The sequence below is a fragment of the Trichoplusia ni genome, chromosome 3, assembly GCF_003590095.1.
Source record: "Trichoplusia ni isolate ovarian cell line Hi5 chromosome 3, tn1, whole genome shotgun sequence".
Lineage (NCBI taxonomy): Eukaryota > Metazoa > Arthropoda > Insecta > Lepidoptera > Noctuidae > Trichoplusia > Trichoplusia ni.
The window spans coordinates 12,074,692-12,094,354 of NC_039480.1; the positions used below are offsets into that span (position 1 = coordinate 12,074,692).

The 19,663-nt window shown below is 34.1% G+C and overlaps 1 long non-coding RNA gene across 1 annotated transcript in view; it reads left to right on the forward strand.

Annotated features, from left to right (window-relative positions):
• The window catches only part of LOC113491940, an 80,763-nt gene that overhangs the window by 49,914 nt on the left and 11,186 nt on the right, over positions 1-19,663 (forward strand). The gene's annotated exons all lie outside the window — the stretch shown is intronic.

Sequence of the window (19,663 nt, forward strand, 5' to 3'; positions counted from 1 at the left end):
TAGACGTCTCACTTCTTTGAAAGTCCTTATTTGTTTAAGAACAGTTTCAGTCTAACGTAGTCTTTATGTACGCATCGCGGTGACATTGCAAGATATCTTCACTGCGGTAAAAGAAACTTTAAACCTCCTTCGTGGGTAAAAAGAAAGTAAGAATTCAAACACGTGTAATGGATTGTTACTAAGGGAAATGATTTTGATAAAAATAAGTAAAAGACTTGCTTATTTTTCCCGAAATAAACTTTTGATCTCTTTGCTTTTCCGATCTTTATCTTTGAGACCTTGAATGTAAAGGACGAATGTTTTCAGCGGGCTTACCAGATACTTGGTGACAATTCTAGCGATGCTCACTGGATATGAATGAAGGTCAGAACGCTAATTCATATCGACTGTCATCAGTGATCAACTAGATCTAATGCAGTCGCGTCGCTGATGCAAAACTTGTATTCAAAGTTCTTTGTTAACCAAGTAAAATAGGAATTCTAACAGAGAATTTCTAACAAGATGTGAAAAAAGCGCTTATAATAATAAGAACGAATAACAGAGATGCTGTAATCCTAAAAAAGTCCTACGTACTATTGTGTCCAAGTCTTCCTTTACGAATGTTCTAAACTTAATTACAACACTATCCCGCATTATTCTCTTAGCCCGTTACTCGTCATTTTGGCCCATACTTACTCGCACACACTTTATTGTAACTCGAAACAGGAAAACACTCTAATTGGACAACCAACAAAGAGTAACTGCCGCCTAAATTAACTGATTTATGGCATATGGAGTAAAACCTTTGCCGTTAAACTTGACATATCATTTTTTCATATTTTTTTCTGTATTTATGCTACCGGTCTCGATACCGACGCAAGTGTCTGAAAATCAACTCTATGGTCTTCACATACGGCGAATGATTGATTAGATTAACGACAGTCCATGATTAAATATGCTGGACCGATTACTTATTAATTTTCATTTATATGTAGGTTGAACTGAGTGAAATGAGTGTACCAGCAAAGCATTTATAAGTAATAGACTCGGCAAATAGATTAAAAAGGCAGTTTAAAAAAATCCTTTTCAATCCTTAGCGCGCATTGCAACTCAAAAGAACCGATCAAATGCAAATCGGACTGGCGACATCTCAGTATCAAATAGTCAAGTCAAATATCAGTACAATAATTAAACGAGAAGAGGTATTGAAAAAATATTAAAAAAAGCGTCTATTTTTAATCTGTATTGAAAGTCAATTTCATGAAGAGTCAATTCCTATTGTGTTTCGATCAAACTGTAGTCGAATCAATCCGTCAAATTTGGAAACTTTTTTGTCACTTCCTTTACAAATAATACGAAAATATCTACTAGAGAGACAAAGTTGAATAAACATTTTTATTTTACTTTAGTATATCCTTATATTTTTATCCTGTTGAAGTTCAGGGCAGTTAGGTGTAAAACTTGTTTCTTGATCTTGAAATAAATTATCGCTTAATACTCTATTCCATGCTAAATCTTTGGCGAAAAGTATGTCAAAACAACGATAATTCACTTAGTAATGGTGTCATTCACTTTGTCTTGCACCAAATATATTTTAACAACTTCCTAAATTTTATTTGCTCTACAAAAATTATCCAAACGACCATAAAGTACATTGTATGCTAAATTTTGCAAGACCCTGTTCCTTAAAAGTTGAGAGATAAAATCTTCAATTTTAATATTAAAAAGTTTTTACTCCCCTTTGTTTGAAGTTATTTGGTATTTTTTAATATTTCGCGCAACATAATTTTCTTGCTGCATTTCATTTACTCGGTTGTTACTGACTAAGTGAAAAATATGAGTGCGTGAAAATTGCTAGAGTGTTTCGAGAAAATTGAGACCTTAACATAATATTGTCCTTAATAAATGTCTACTTAAATCGTGTTTAAAAAATTAAAGAGAAAAACAAAGCATCATATTTCAAAAATATTTAATGTTGTAAAAAAAAATACAACAATATTTTCGCTATAAAAATATTATTGCGAAAACATTTTGATAACTGGCTCAATAATACGCCGACATTAACATTTAAAAAAAATATAACAACAGCCAACATTTTTAAAACAAACACGTCTACAAAGTTAGTTTCGAAATAGAAAAAAAAAACAATATCTAACATTAGATACCGCTCCCGTTCTAGTTTCAACAGTTAGAAAAACTTTTCAAAACCAACAAACATGTAGTTTCAAACAAAACAGAACTCTAGCAATAAATTAAACAATTGTATTCATACATAATTTTCATTTAGTCTTTAAGTTTGTGCATTTATGGTGCAAGCGTTGGAAACTTTGCTAATAATAACAGACTGTGAATCTACTTCTTTCAAGCAAGTCTTCTCTGTTGAGTGAATAATACGGGAAAGTAAATATGAAAGCTTTATTTTTCCTCTTTTTTATTTAAGCTAAGTTGGAGTCGGCTTTCAGTTTTGTTGTATACCGTATTTTGTATCGAGCGACTGCCTATCAGACCTTTTTTGAACAGATCTGTGCTTAGTCTATGGGTTTAACTTCTTCATCAGACTATGCCTATTTGACACCCCCCATCTTGGGATAGTGATCTGAATTGTAATGATTTGAAATGATAGTCGAGACCAACACTTTTTTTAGAGACTTGGGTTACAAAGACTTCTTGACTAGCTCAACCTTATCCTATTCCAAAGTACAAGAACCTGATGGATATTTTCAGTTCGACGTGATCTTTTAACTTGAGCCATCGAGCTCAGCAATAGCTTTTTCGACCCTTTAACCAATGCGATCAAGATGGCCTATCACCAGTACTTCCACAACTTGATAAAGGATTATGACAGCTATGGAGCGAGATAGCACACTACACTTCGTAGAACAGCATCTCTCTTCCACTTTAAGAGGTGACGATAGGTCCCAAGGTCTTTATTACCATCCTCCAAAAATGCCAGTCATCACGATAACTGGATCATGTTATTTTATTTACTCATATTCGTTATTTTAACAATGAATACCGACGGAATTCAATGTGCCATTGAATAGTTTGTTTTCATTAAATATTCTATTGAAATAATTTTGTATATTTTTGTGTTGGATTCACCAATCATATTTATAATTTTAATGGAATTATTGTATTGTTCAATAATTGTTATAGAGAAGTCTCATTGTTATTTATACTGTAAAGTTTATATTTCTATTAAAATAAAATGATTGACAGTTTAAAAATGTCCTATTTCGAGACTTAAAATAAATGCCTATTCATTATAGCATCATCATCAAAAGTCGTAGAAGACGTGTTGGCTGGACAAAGTTCGTTAGAAAGGACTCCTCGACGATGTATCTTGCGCTATCCACATGCTTATCTCTTAGGATGCCACATGACGACCATACGATGACTGTCAGCGCCGACGCAAAAACGTACTACCAATAGCAACATACAGTACCGATGGCTAGCGTAACTTTTTCTACATCTTGACCCATATGTAACCTTGAACAATGTACAAGCACACTAGTCCACTAGGTTTTTTTTAGCTAGTCCTAGTATTCCGTCCCACCGCAGGACAAAGGCCATTTCCATCGATTTATCATCAACAATTTACGAATCCATTTTTGTGTATGCATCCTGTCCACCGCGCCATTGCAAATATCATTACGTAATCTAATACAATACTGTGCTTATATAATCTAATAAATAGACCACAACATTTTCAATAATCCAAGTTATTTTTTTAAAGAGAGAAAAATAAATACAGTAAATAATAAAGAGAAATAATGCTTCACGTAGTCATTCAGCGTGAAACCGGCCATGGCTTATGCAAATAGCATTGTTTCAATCTTTAATTAATCAACGAAACTATTCGAAGCGTTATTTGTTCCCCGCGTTCTATAACGCCTCTTTAATTGTCACTGAATACGTTGATGGGGTCTTAATGAAAGAATTGATTTTAAATTAAATTGTGGATTTGAAATGTTTAAGAAGATTACGGCGAATGAAAAGTGCCAACAGTTTACATGCTTTTAAATGGTATTGAACAACTGGTATTGAATGAGTTTAATAATGTGATATTTTCCAAGTAACGTGACGTTTTGTTTAACTAATATTCTTAACTTGCACGAAAAGGGCTAGACTGACCAAATACAGTGCTTAAAGTTCTGAAGGATCTTGATTGAAATTAGAAAGTAAGGCAAAATAGTTAAGTAATTGAATTAGTTCAAGATCGAAGAAAGGTTCCAAAGTTTCAAAATAATCCCTTTATCTTTGTCTACGTTGCTGGGATCGAGAATAATTACCTTAACACGTATCAGGGGTCCTTAATATTCAGACCACGGTCGCACATTCTCAAGAATTTGATTTGTTAGTTCCTATTTATTTTTCTCTTTAAGTCGCCGTAATCTAAAGGCGTATCGTGAACCTTATAAAACGTTCGCTTCGTAATAAGGTTAGGATCAGTTAGTTTTAGTTACCTACCTCGTGTAGAGATCGACGGCCAATCCCCTCTCGCAAGGAACTCCCGGTATTGTTTTATGATCCAACCTTCATGGTTATAAAACAAACAAATTTGTAAATGGAATCTCATCGGGGAATACACAAAAAAGAAAATAATTTCGTTCTGTTTTCGTATTTGAAGAGCGTTTTCGCTTTGTTTTTTTAAATACGGAACAATTTATTGTTTCGGTAGTTGGTCTTGCTGTTACTTATAAAATGACAGCTGCTCTATTTACGATCTCCGAAGCGCCCGAAACACGTGTGTCCTATGAACTGGGTAGAGGAAATATTCACCATTTGTCGCCAAGTATTTGTTTAAAGGTGGTATGGCAATAACTGCTATTTGGTATTGGTGCTGCATCTGGTTGGTATGGAGGCCGACCCCAAAAATAAAAGTAAAATTAGGAAAAGGCTTAAATGGTGATGACGTCCTGTAAATTTCATAGCTAAATAAAAGCCTCTCCCTATCCTCAGGGATTGATAACATCATCGTTACCTTAGATTCAAAAATAGTTCCCATTTGCATATATCAGCTTATACGGCATACCTATGTATATGAGTGATGACGCAGCAAGATGAAGCTTTGAAACAGTGCTGTAGAGATACGCATCTCAATTTCCCTGACGTAAGGTGTAGAATTGGTCACGTACATCTTACAAAGGTATGTTTGGGCTGCACTTGTACCTGTGTATGGTAAGCAACAAAAGTTGATTTACAAACTAATTTAGAAGCCGCCTTAGATTAGCACCTTAGACTATTAGACCAGAAGCCGACCCCAACATAGTTCGGAAAAGGCTAGGCCGATGAAAAATCTGTATAAATGCTTAAACTGTTGATTTCAGTATGTTCCCTTTCTTCAGAAATTTGAGAGTGCTCATGGAATTTTGTTGCTGGTGATACTTACTTTTCTGATCATGAGTATAATTCTCGTAAAGTAAATTTTCATTTCTGGCTTGTAAAGGTTTGCCAATAAGTCGCACTAAAATACGAAGCACGGGCTAATTGCAGACCAAGGTCAAAAAGATAATTTACGTTTACATTAATATTTTGACCTCCTCTTTAATCCAAAATACTTAATTGAAAGCGCTCAATCCTTTCGGGAGCCATGATGCCACAAACTATGCGACAAATTTTTAACCCCTCTTTTTGCGTTGTGGTTTAAAATATAGTTATATAAGATTAACACATTCCTGTTACTTTACTATTACCACAATAATTTAAATACATTTTAATTTCCCGTAGCCAACCATTGTAGACATCAGTTTATTAGCACAGTATAACATACGCAACAATGGCACCCACGTTAATTAAGATTTTATACATAAAAGAGGCAAACAACGGCGAACAATAAACATTGCCGGGAAACACAGTGGTTACATGTAATGACGTCATACGACAAAACAGGAATGAAACAAAAAATGGTCCAGTGGAATACCAGTAGGTACTACTATCTGTCGAAATGAGAATATAGCAGGTGTGGAAACGTGATGCCATTCTACGCCATATAGAGCGCTGGCTCGCTCTCACTATTACTGCAAGTTTGCACAAGGTCTCCGTTTCACTTGCCCGTTGTTTTTTTATTGTAAGCTGAATTTTGTGAAGTGAAGTTGTATGTACGACTTCATAAATTACATAATCTTAAAATTATGTACAAATAATACGATAAACAACATACCTCAGACAGGATTTAAAGCCGCCCGCAACTCCTAGCTATACGCGCCAATCGCTTTACCAACTAAGCTACCGAGCTACTGACCAATATTTTGAATTTGTTCATTGCATCATTGAATGTAAAATTGATCGTTACAAAAAAAAATACCGGGAGAGGTTAGATATGAATGTGTGAAGCTGTTGCGAGAGCGAGACGAACAACAAGTCGTAAAGCGGCATCTCGCTTCCACGACTGTATTAACGTTCGGTTATTTTAAAAGCAAGCATTAGGCCTCCAGTATCAAACACAGATGCCGTAACGACAGCCACCCTGCTTGTTCGAGTGTGAACTAGAAACATTGTGGACATTTTCTTTAGAGTCGTGAAGATTTAGCTCTTCCAGAGGGATGTGGGTAGTACCCAGAATAAAAAGTTACTTTGAACACAGAACGGACAACTAAACAGAGTAATGTATTTTGTAAATGTACTGAGAACAAAGGTCCACACGTTTTTGAATTATGACCAGTTTCATGTGTATAATGAAGTTGGCAATTGTTTTGATGCAGTTTCCATGCTAATTTCGGAACAAAGAATGCGTGGAGCCGTGTTAACAGTTATATGTTACGGATACTAGGAAACTACTGTTCAAATGAATTATACATTTGATACAACATCACGTGCATTGCGTTGAAAAACATTGTTTTACTTTTATTAATTATTCCGTAAAATATATTATCCTAATCTTACTTAGACTGCGTATGCGAAAGCTTGTTAAGATAAATATTTGTTTACTCTGTTATGCAAAAGCTACTGAACGGATTTCGATGAAATTTGGCACAGCGATAGAATAAAAGTAACCATCAGGTCAGTCATCATCATTAAGTTAGCTTAACAACAACAACCAAAATCGTCCACGCGAGCGATATCACAGGCGCTTCTATTATTTTTTAACTATTTCTTAACTTACAATTAATTAAATTTCAACATTTAAAATCGCATATAAACCAAATCACAATTACAAAGTAACTTCCATTCTGCTTAAAACCTTCTTTCGCATTTCATATTTAACAACAACCACTTACAGCAAATATGCACTCGAAGTACGTAAACCGACAATCTCCATATTTTTTCGTCCATTTTGGTATAAAAAGACACCTCCGATCAAAGTATTAAGTATCAAAGTGCAGAAAAACATGGCTCATACAGCATCCGGGTGAAAGAGCCTTGAAACAGGTAATGTTAATATCAACGTCAACTTGCTAGTGCTACGGAAAACCGAAGTGACTACCTACTTCATTTACCGCAGGAAATTCAAAGCCTTTGCAATATTCTCACTCGGAATAATTATTTCTTTTGCGCTTTTCATCTATAAAGAGGAAATTGTACGGTTTTCAGAGCATTGATAATTTTAACGTTTAAAAAATTGTCGTTCTGACTGCGAAACTCTTTGCAACCTGTTTTACATCGTATGTATTGCTAATGAGGATATTGAAATCATAGTTTACATACAGAATTCACAGCACAATTGGTATTCGTAACTTAACCTAAACGATATCATTAGTATAGAAAATTTTAATTGAGACCACTATTTTATTTCATTTACCATTATTTTTTTAGTTATACTCACGCAGTACGATTCGCTCTCACTAGTCACGAAACTAGTCGGGCAATCCCGTCGAATTCACGAGAGTTAACCGTTATTTAATAAATAATTTTACTCCCTTAAATAAAGTGCAGTTTAGTATTGTTATTAATACGAATGTGTTATTTTGTCTACGTTTAGAAGTAAGACATTTCTCTTTTGGTAAGGATTACTTTAATCGTTTTCTCGTTTGTTTCAACATACACCAAAGTTCGCATACTGTGATCTTACAGCAAAATGTTATTCATACTATTGTAATTATTTCTTTCCATGCAGCATTTTTTGATTGAAGTATTTTGTTCGAAGGTCGAATGTAAAGTTGAAGCTTGTTTCCAATGAATCAACCCACAATCCGTTATAATACCTCAAAGTAAATGTTATTGAACATTTCCTCAAATATAAAATGAGGAATCACTCACAATCTGAAATCACACTTTTCTGTACGTTTCACGTAACTATATAGTACGTATGATAATATTATTGATTTCATAGAATCGAGATAATACATACCATATGTGTGATTCTGCGAACCCATGCGGTAATTATTTCTTGAAATAGGCTCATTTATAGGTAATTTAAAAAATCGTAGGCATACTTATACAAAAAGCGGCTATATACGCAAACTACAGCATCTATAAAAATCATTAAATCTACATTTTTTGTTACTGTAAGCCCATTCTTACTACATTCTCTATTTATATTATTTTAACCCATTTATGATTTCTTGTTCTGTTTAACAGTCCAATTCCATTCGACTATAAACTGAACTAAACATTGAAAATTAAAACGTATACCATTCGTTCCTATTTATGAAACAAAACACGAGCAAAAATCTTAACGCATAATAAATCTGTAAATCTGTTTCACATCGTGGTTTCGCAATTTTCTTTATTCTTAAACACTGTTTACATACGGAGCTCAAGCGAGTTCCCAAGCTCGTATAAGAACAAAAAAACTGCCTGCAGTAAAGGAAAATACAGAAAAATGCATAGTTATTGCTGCATATAAATTACAATGAAAATGCTCGCAAAAAACCTCTTACACACACTCGTTTAGTTAGGCCGTGCAAGCTCATTACCGATGCATTTTAAGCTTATCTGTAAAGTTTGGTCACCTTTAAAAGAGGAAGCGTTAGCGAGAATAACCAAAAAATATATACATACATACCTATACAAAAATATAGGAATTTATGTAGAGACGAAAAATAAATGGTAAACATAAACCTAAAAAAAGGCTATTTCTAAAAGTCTACAATATAAGTCAGTATGCTATCACCTAGATTTATCGCCCATCTACAAGATTTTCGCGTAAGTTCCTGTGTTATACAAAGTGACAGTCATTTAGGCTGCGGGACCAAATTACTGTGAATGTCCTGAAGTTAGAGTGGCTTGGTTTGAGTAATTTCGGCACCAGAATAAAGAATTTTGATAATTAAACCCACATAAGTATGCCTATCGAGCAAGTCCGGCAGACGACTTCTGAAAACTGAATTTGAATTATATTCGTTTACAAGTGACACGACTTCAACTTGAGTTTTCAATACATTTGAGCGATAAGTCAGCGCGAGATGAGATGTATTTTTTCTACAGTTTTTAGTACTTCTAAATAATAATAATTTCCATTGCAATAGAGTCATAAGCGAAAGTATGCAACAAAATTAAGGTTTTTTTACTGGAGTATAAATATAAATTTTCGTGTTGGTGCGATGTAAAGTTTTACACGTGGGCAAGCGGTAAATAGGTAGGTGTAATGTATATGCTAATACTAAATAAAACATCAAAAAGTTATTAAAAGTCTCTCCTTTTCCAGGAACCAGAGGGCTTGTACCAACAACTTTTGAGGCAATATTTTTGGGTGAAAGAGAGACGCCGCTCTACCATGTAACACGCTGTTACACTTTCACAACTGGAACAATATTAGGACATTGCGGTAGACCCCTGTACTATGTCAGTTATTCACGTATTGGATACAATGTCGCTAGACTCGTATGTTACTCGATGGTGTTCGGAACATGGGTGGTATCGTATTGCCGCCGACCTGAGCATAGTTCACAATAATTTACGAAGCCGGTTACTTTAAACTTCGACTCGGTTAAATGCCAAATTGTATTTTTCATGTGTTATCTTAGAGTCATATACCGAACTTCGGTTTTTTTTATTTCAATTATGCCTTTTTTGCCTGTTAATTGGTTACTAGAAACAATGATTATAGAGGTTTTCTTAGCATATTAAGTGTTGAAATGTAGAGACTAATCTCTTTTTACCTAATATCGTATTTAACCTACCTGTGACGATACTTATATGTGTGAAACAAAAGTATTTGTACTTAACCAATTTCCCTACAGCTTATTTTCCCAATTCCCGATAAATATGTAAGCGAGCTTAATAATATAACACAGGTCGGCGTAGCGTGTTGCTTCGGAATAGTATTGAGTGGGCTGCAAACGGTAGACTTAATTAGGCGCGCCTTATAAACCGGATTATGTTTAATTGCACGAGTGTTTTTGGTTTTACGTACTTAAATTTTAATGTAAAAGTTTCTATTCTAGGTTTCACGAAAAGTGGCGAAAATGGAAGCGTTGGTATTCTTGGCGTTTTATGCTTTAAGTGAAGTTATTTTCCTTATTTTGTTTAAAATATACTCGTTTTATTATTTTGCGAAGTGCTTACGTTTGTGTTTTCACATTAGGAATGAATGTAGCTTTTCACAAACGGCAACGCAAGTATCTAATACTCTACAATTTTGGTCTCTATGCGTATTGACTTAAAGTTGGACTTTGTACAAAATCCCGAATTAATTGCAATTTAAATCAATATTATTAATGTATGCAGTTGAATTAATTGTTTATTCGCTGCATACACAAACAAAATTGCAATCACGTCGAAACAGCTAAATGTAAACAAAACTAATTAAAAGTACTTTATTGAAAGTTGCAAACCGCAAAAAATATACATATTCCTCATACCGTAAGATACGAGAAACCAAAGGTTCAATTTTGTCAGCATATTGACTCAACATCGAATTAATCTCACTTTGTACTTGAATAACGTTCTCATACATTTTAAATTAGAGAGTTTGCTTAATACAAGTACGAGTACTTTGACTCACTCAACCCGTACGTTAGATGTTCCGCTGTAAGTAGCTCAGATGAAACACCATGTTTTTATACGTAATAAAAAATTAACGCTGCGAAGTGCAAAAGTTACGTTCGAGTGTATTTTTTTTAGATTGCTTTTTACATTTTGGTACAGGCTAAAGTGCTTGGCTGTAGCCTGTATCACTCTTAATTATAATCTGCTATTCGTTTTCAATGGGAATTTTTGTTCTCGTTGGTTATTTTAATTTTAATCTCTTCGGTTTGGACGGATGGGGATGAAGTTAAGTAATCGTGTCAACTAAAGCATACGGTATTTTTGAAATCCATTTTCGTTTCCAATAGCATTCTGACTAATATTTTATTGGTTTCTTTTAATTCTTATGGATACGAAACCTCACTTTTAGAACAAATTAGAATATTTTTCTAGGCGTAGATTAATGTCATTATTAGTTATAGGTTTTCCTTATTTTTACACATCGCTCAATGCTTTTGCTCGTAAAACAGTCAAGAAATAAAACGTAATCACTTAAACTCTAATTTTAAATTTAAACCAGCTTTTCAATGTAGTACTGTATACAAAATACTTTTCTAATCGAGCCATAAAAGGCGAAATACAGTACATTGTGCGCCATTTGAATATCAACTGAAAAGAAAATTGTATGAAAGCAGTTTTAGTACAATGAGCCTAAGTCGGCCTTTATCGCTAATAGCTATCTTATACAGAAAACTTTGTAGAATCAAGATGAATTATTAACACAAAATGATTTTAACATAAAAAATCAAAACATGATTTACAAAGTGTGGAAAAAAAATAAAAATATCGACAATTTTTTCCAGGTGTTTTTAAAATCGCTTATTATGAGAGATCAAATTTTCTTTACGAGAAATATAGGCAATGTAGCTTGCAGTTACCAGATAGATCAAAATCGGCAAATTCTTTCAGTTTCGACATTTTGATCTTATGGCAGAATAAAGAAACGCACTGGATTAATTATAATAGAGGAGCTCGTGGCTAAGATATAACCGCATAAGTGATTCGATTACAGGTTAAGCTATGCTTGACACGGTTGGTCCGTAGATGGGTGACCATCTTTGTCATAACGAGTTCCTTCATGTTTCGGAAGGCACGTTAAATTGTGGGTCCCGGCTGTAATTCCTACATCTTTGACAGTCGTTACAGGTAGTCAGAAGCTTGAAAAAGTCTGACAGCCAGTCTAACCAAGGGGTATCGTGTTGCCCAGGTAACTGGGCTAAGGAGATCAGATAGGCAGTCGCTCCTTGTAAAAAAACATGACTCTCTTTTTTGGACGGACGCACGGAGGAATTTAGTCTTTCTATCGCAGGTTGCTTAAAAACATTCAAACCATATGTAAAAAGACACCCAGATTTAAGACAAGCATTCGTGGATCACACAAATACTTATGTTACAAAAGTCTAACCAACGACACAAACATTCAGCATATTATGTTAAAGTAGTGCAATCGTGAAATTGAAATTATAGTTATATATCGAGTCTGTTCTATCACACTTCAACGCAACCGCCTCCCCCTCATTCCTTCAAGCGATCCCAATCGCACATTAAAACAACATACTAATTCTTATCAAATATACGACATACTTAACCTTTAAGACGAATGTTTTCTCATGTAACATCTTATCTAATTCCCGAATAGGTACTATTAAGGAGCCACTAAAATACCACCTCTATTCTCTACGCGACATTTTCACAACTACGTACTCGTAACGTATTTCGGCTATATATCTTTGTTATTACACGCCTCTACATTCACAGTCCAGCTTGAATCATTAAATTGCGACATACTTGCGAGAGTTTAATGTTATGATCAGGAACGTTTGAGCTTATGTAAGAACTTCAGTGTTTGCATTCAACTGTCCAAAATATTTGTGTATTTCTTTTTGGTGCAAAGTTGTAAGTGTAGATTTTTTGCCTTCATTCCACTTTAATTTATTAATGTCTTCTAAACCATTTCGATGAAACTAAATTATGTAATATTTTTTACAATACTCCTAGCGATATGGCTATTATAAAAATATAATAAATACAATGTTTTTCTTTCATATACAACGATGGCTTGTGTGATATATAGTTGTAATATTTTTTAAACTTTTAATTTCAACAAGAAAATTATGACTTTAAGAGGCTATCGTGTGTTTTTAACTTTAGAATTCTCTGCTTTGGCTCTGAACACTGAACGGACTGGGTGTTATTGAATTATGCTATCGGTGATACATCATAATACATCAAGCAAAGTCACTTCATCATAACGGAATTCAAATTGCTTTGGGCTCTTGTTGAAAAAAATCCTTTTTTTACAAATAAATCTTTTACTGGATTTGTACTATTTAAGTTATTATTTACGAGGTATTGCTATTAAACGTGATTTGTTCTATATAATTTATCTATATTACAAGCTTTGCTTAGTTTGTGACTATGGCGTTGTGCGAATGATGTTTCATATTATAATAGCCTGTATTTGGTTCGAACAGATCCTTGTCATAATTCAAATCTATCTGTGCAGGGAAAGTGGCTCCAAGAAACAAGTTTGAACGCCAAACTAAAATTGGCATCAGTTGAACAAAATTTGTATTGCAGATTAGACTTTCCTTTAGAGAAAATTATATCGATAGCCACTACTAGCCTTTTTTCATTTTTTTAAAAACGGTAAGTTTTAGGATAAGCTTTTTTATCATTTTTTTCTGAGCCTATCTCATTGGAGCATTTCATTTGTGAGAGCGCGATAACGCTCTACGACGTATAGTGCGTCGTCACGTTTCTACAACTACAAAAGCCTTACTTCAAGAGGTGGCACTAAGACCCCTGGATGGATCCCTCGAGATCTTAGTATAAACAAAATAATAGTACCTACTAAATTAGACGCGATTTCTGTAAATAAAACATTACTAGAATACGTTAGCAAAGGTAGAGTCGTTTTAAACCGAAAATTGAATTTGAGTTTATAAAACTCAGACAAATTTGTTAGATGGATGAATTCTAAACTGACATGTACTACATTTTACAATTATAACGAACTGCCTCAGGCAATCTGAATATAACCAACAACTATCATTCACTATTTCGTAGTTGGTAACATTACCGATGCTCGCAAATAGTGTTCACCCAACGATTTTGCGTAGACAGCACGATAATATTTCGATGCTGGAAATATTCAATTCAGTAAAATTGAATGTTTAAATCAACAAAACGCTGAACGAACAAAACTAAATAACAAATATCTCGACCCCATTCACTTTGTTACCAATCTTTACAAAGCGAAAAGTTTTCATCGAAAACGGGCTTGTGACGTATGCGTATTTAACAATATTCGAAAAAACAAAATGGAGCTTTGTTGCCGCCGTAAGTAGATTAACCGCTGTTTGTTTTATTTCAGTTCCACTGTCGCTCTGTTTAATAGATTTTTATTGTTTGTTAACACTTTCAAACGCTCCCAACAATGGAGTGTCTATCTAATGGCTTTGTGAATAAAACCGTCACTTTTTAAATTCGGAATATTTTATTTTAGGAGTGGAATAGTGAGTTCTGCCCCGATGTACCCATTTTCGGGCGTCGAATTTTTTCGCTTTGATCTGTCGAAATCAAGTTACAGTTAGATCAAGTCCCCTCAAAGCGAGCCAATGAACTGAAACCAAGAGAAGCGAGGCAGCTCCCGCGGCAAGGGATAAAGAGGTTACTTGGATTTGGTAAACACACGAGCACGAACTCGGCTTTCAAACTGTTAAGCACAACTCTTTTAATTATTCTCAACTGTCTAAAATTCCCGTCAAACTTTTACGGGTACCGTTAATGAACCTCGATAGCTAATGAGCTTTACATAACTCGCAGAGAAACAATTTGATAAATAAATAATTGCAATTCGTTAAAAGTTATATTAATAGCTCCTTCAAAAACATGCATATAATGTCATAATCTAAAGTTATATGGAGTATATTTTTACTATGTCCTCATTTTAATTAAATAACTAAGTCAATGTCAACGACATGCATTTTAACACACTTTTTTCATGTTTCTGAAGTTTTAATAAAAAAATATTTGGGACAGTCTTTTATCATGCTACGCAAAGTAGTACACCAATTAACATTTAAAGTACCAATTTCGTCCGACCAAAATATTATAATATGTAAAACACATGTTGTCTATTTCTGTACTTTGTCTCAAAATAAGAAAACTCGTCGTGTAGCACCGTGCTACGCTGTAGACGGTTGCTACGAGACCGTGTAGCAAATATAGTATAATATGAATAAACTTGAATTGTACAAAATTATACCTTTGTGTCAGTCTGGCGTTTGAACACATCACAGAATTATTCCTTCTCGTGTATATTCCTGCTATTATTTCACCCGTGTTGGGTCACAGAATAAAATCAAATTGTATAAACACATAAATTATAGGGGTAGATGTGAAAAGTGCTTGTTGAACAATCTTGGTCAGTTTGTACACATATATGTCAGCGGGTAATCCTCTAGAGGCGTTTACGGACAAACAGAGGAGCGTTTGTGTATTTATTGCCTTTAACAGCTATAAAAATGTTACGAACGCACATTAATAAGACTAACCGGTGGCACGCGAGAAGCATGCCGTGATGACGGCCCGTTTCCGACGCGAAGCCCGGTAATGTGTTAACTTTAGTTGCTTTTCACACTGAAATAGGGAAAATGAAATATTTAGAACATTAAGTGACGTATTAGGTAGTTGTTCCACAGCTGTACCCTTCTCAATTGGACGTGGGGTTACTGAATGTGTGTGACTAGATAAAGTCACTGAAAACAGGTGATGGGTGTGCGACAATTTTGGTGCTGATTTAAATATAAATGTAGTGTAGTATTATGTTTTAAGTATTTGGTTTAAATGTTCATTATACTCATATGCTTTAAATAGAGCTCGCACTTTTTTTTGTTGACTATCTTTGCTCAGCCTCTTGGCAGTACCAGTTCTTTTTAAAATAAAAAACGGCTCCCACATTCAGGAATTTGATCCTTATATCGCGGGAGATTACATCCAGACTCAGGACAAGCATTCGTGGATCACACAAACACTCGTCCCACGCGGGGATCGAACCCGCGGTACGTCGCGAGTGGCTTTGGCGTGGTGACCTCAACCACTCGGCTATCCGTGCACTCAAGTGAAAGAGGACATAAAATCTGCAAGCGTAAGATTCAATATATTCAGTAATTTATGGATCATGTAAATTGTTTGCATACTAATAGTGACAATTAATTACCTATATAATTACTATACAGTCTATTCAAATACGTACTAGTGTATATCATATAAATACCTCTTGAATTACGTAATGGCATGAGCATATTTGGGTCAAAACCACAAATATTGCGAACAGGAATTTCTGTTTACGCATCGACGTCAAAGTAATGCTACGTATCTCACTTAAATGAAATTATCTTTAAGATATTCAGGTCCTTGTCGAACCTTTAAACTTTAAGTGTACCTATATAAAAATAGTACTCTTAAACCGCGTACCCCCGTACTCTCAAACATTAAACCGCGATAAAATCCGTAAAAGTAGTTTCATTTCCATAGTACTCTTGTCAAAATTATAAAAAAAACAGTGAAATATCGAAGTATATGACAAAAGAACATCATATTATGGGTTTCTTGGAATAATGTTTCGCGAAGCGTAGTTGGATAGTTCAAATCCTGTTAAGATTTGTTTCAAACAGCTTAGAAAAAGACAGGACTAAGCCATACCAAGATTCCGCGAATTCCGAATACTCCGAAATAACGAAAACTACAAACCAATTGCTCATTCAAAAAGCTTACAAAGAGTATTTCAAAAAACAAATCTATAAAAAGTGTAGAATAAAGACACGAACATTTTTCTTTGAATTGAAGGCTTTGACAAGGTTTGAATAAACCCACCCACACATAATCAATGAATCCAAAACATTTAACTTTCGTTTTATCTTTACATTCCTTAAAAAGGACAAATTGCGACATCTATTTAAACGGTTTTATAATCTATTGCCTGCCTCGCGGCTTTGCTAGCGAAATAGTTTATTTTTGCCAGGAACGAGTATTCTGTGTTCTTTCTTTGAGTTAAAATAATCCCCTCATCTCATTGACTTATAAAATTTTAACTTAATAGCGCAAGTATTTCTCATAAATAATTAGTTAAGTATATATAGTAGAAGCCAAGCCAAATACACTTAAACATAATTTGTAAATTAATATCTGAAAAAGTCCATCACTATTTTTGAACAAAAGCATAGTGGAAGAGTTACGAACAAAACAAATTAAACTGATATGGAAGCTTTGAAACTGTTGTTCTAGACCGTAGCGCGTAGGAGAGCAAATGCATTGTCGATAAAGAATCCAAACAATACATTAAAGATGAGGAATGTACTGTAAAAGTGCAACGATTGCAACATACCCCAGCGTTAATGAAAGTTTAACACGCGACACTACTCGCTCTCTCACTCAACTATTTATTTATATCCTGCAAAGGTAAAATGAAAAACAAAGGGGAATCGTTCAATTCGTCCATATACTTTTATCTTAGAACTTTAAACTTTAATTTATGTTAAAAAGAAGGAGGATCTTAATTAATCTGTATTTTGTTATTTTTTGTAACTGCTGCAGCTAACTGAAGTAACTGGTTAGTACTGGATTAGACATTTGTTCCGCTCACGTTTGTTCCGAAAAGACCATCAAGTTTATTCGTTTTTATTTGAAGTTATTTTTGTTGGTAAACAATATTAATTATCTGTTTTTTAATTTCGATACACCACATCTCAATCATTCGTCAAAACACCTTATTATGAAAACAGAACAATAAGTAAAACCCGGACTCATATGCCAACTTTCCACTAACGAAATACAACTTGAAGCTTGTGTTACTAAACTGACGGAAAATTCTCCTTCAGTAGCGTCATAAACAAGCAAAAAAGTTGTATACTTCGGTCCTAAAAACAACATGGAATTTTGCGCTCCCGAATAAAAGTTTCCGAGCTTTATTTGTGTAGGCAATTGACGTTACAAGAAACGTGAATAATGATGTGTTTATTAAATTTCCTGGCACTTTTAGTTAAAGAGCAAATTGTCTCAGCTGTTAATTATGTAGGTACTTAATTCTTTTGTGTTTTGAGTAAGAAAAAGGCTTCCGCACCAAACTATTGGGTGAAATTATAATTGTAACGTGTTCATGAATTAAAATTAATTATACCTACTACGAGTATACCTACCTATTACAGAATGAGGAAGCAACACAAAAAAAAACGAATAAAAATACGATTAGAACAACATCTATTTTTTATACCCCTAAGTGTTAAGGGTTGCTCACACTAAAAATATGTATTCTCTTTTTTTGGCGAAATTGTTTGTTTTTAATTTATTTCAAAATGATCTTTGAATTAACTTAATTATTATTTTTATGATCAGATATTACAAAACAAATTAATAAAGCTTGTGTTCTTTCTTAAGTTATGTTTTGTTAATTTTGTTTACATGACACAACTACTCAAACAAACGATCCAACCATGTTAAGTCACACGTTTACACCATATAGGGCAAGGCTAACGCAGTGCAGCGGTCGGCGTGGGTCACATCCCAAAGAGGCATACCCTTATTATGCTCCTGCTGCCCATTGACATTAAATTCACTTAGCCGCCTCTTACGACGCCCACGGGAACACTGAGTGAATTATTCTTAGATGGGCAAACGGAAAAATCTTTTCCAAGACTTTATAAAATATATTCATTCGCGAAGTTCGAAGTTAAATTAAGGGGCAGCTTACTAAGGAATTCTGTGTATAGAAAATTATTGTGGACGAATTTTTTTGAGGTTGTCTTTAGCCGACCAAACCCTATTTCAATAGGTCAAGTTTTTTTCGGGTTTGATTTGATGCTATAAAAAGCAAAAGGGTAAAAACGGAACTCAATGTCAGTAAGTTATCAAGCTGTATCTTTTGTAATTGATCTTGTTCTGAACTACAAATAATACACAGGAAGGTATAGGATCAAGTTCAGGTAAAAATCGGTTGGTACAGACTTGAAGATGGATCATCATTTTATTTGTTGGCCTTCTTGTACCTCCATTAAAATACATTGCAACGACCTTATACCTATGCACATAATACAAAAATTCTTCAAATATATCACAGTAAATAGTCGGATTTGCAGCATTTTATCTTAGATTTAGTGAGCAAACATCATTAGGATCTTAATCACTTTCATTTAGCTCGGATTCCGGTGAACAAATAGTACTAAATACTTTTGCGATTAGACGCTTACAGAAAATAGTTCGCTGATTTTATTTAATTTTTAAATCTGTTAAAGAATTTTAATTCATTTTTAGTTTTTCTATTCTAAGGATACGATGGGACTCTATTGCTCCACGCTATTGCTCCTATGTCCGTCCAACTAGCCGTCTGTCTATGAACAGGCTGTATTTCATGAACTATATGTTAAAGGTGACGAATTTTCATGACGCTATAAAAATACTAAACAACAGAAGAAAATATAATGTATGTAAGGAGGCTTCCATACTGCAGACGCATGCGCTTTTGATGTAACACACTTATTTTTTAATGTTTTGGCAATACCAGAACATGTGTGTGAATTATTCAGAATTGTTTTAGCTATTAGGTTTTATAGAAATAGTTACTACCAAATGTACTTTTATAAGTACTGAGAATTAATTTAGTTTTGTTTCGGGACAAAAGCCCAAGAAATAGTAGGCGTACCTAACTACTATTTATAAATCGCATTACTTATATTAAGTAAAGTATTACAATAATCCTTGTAATATGTCTGTG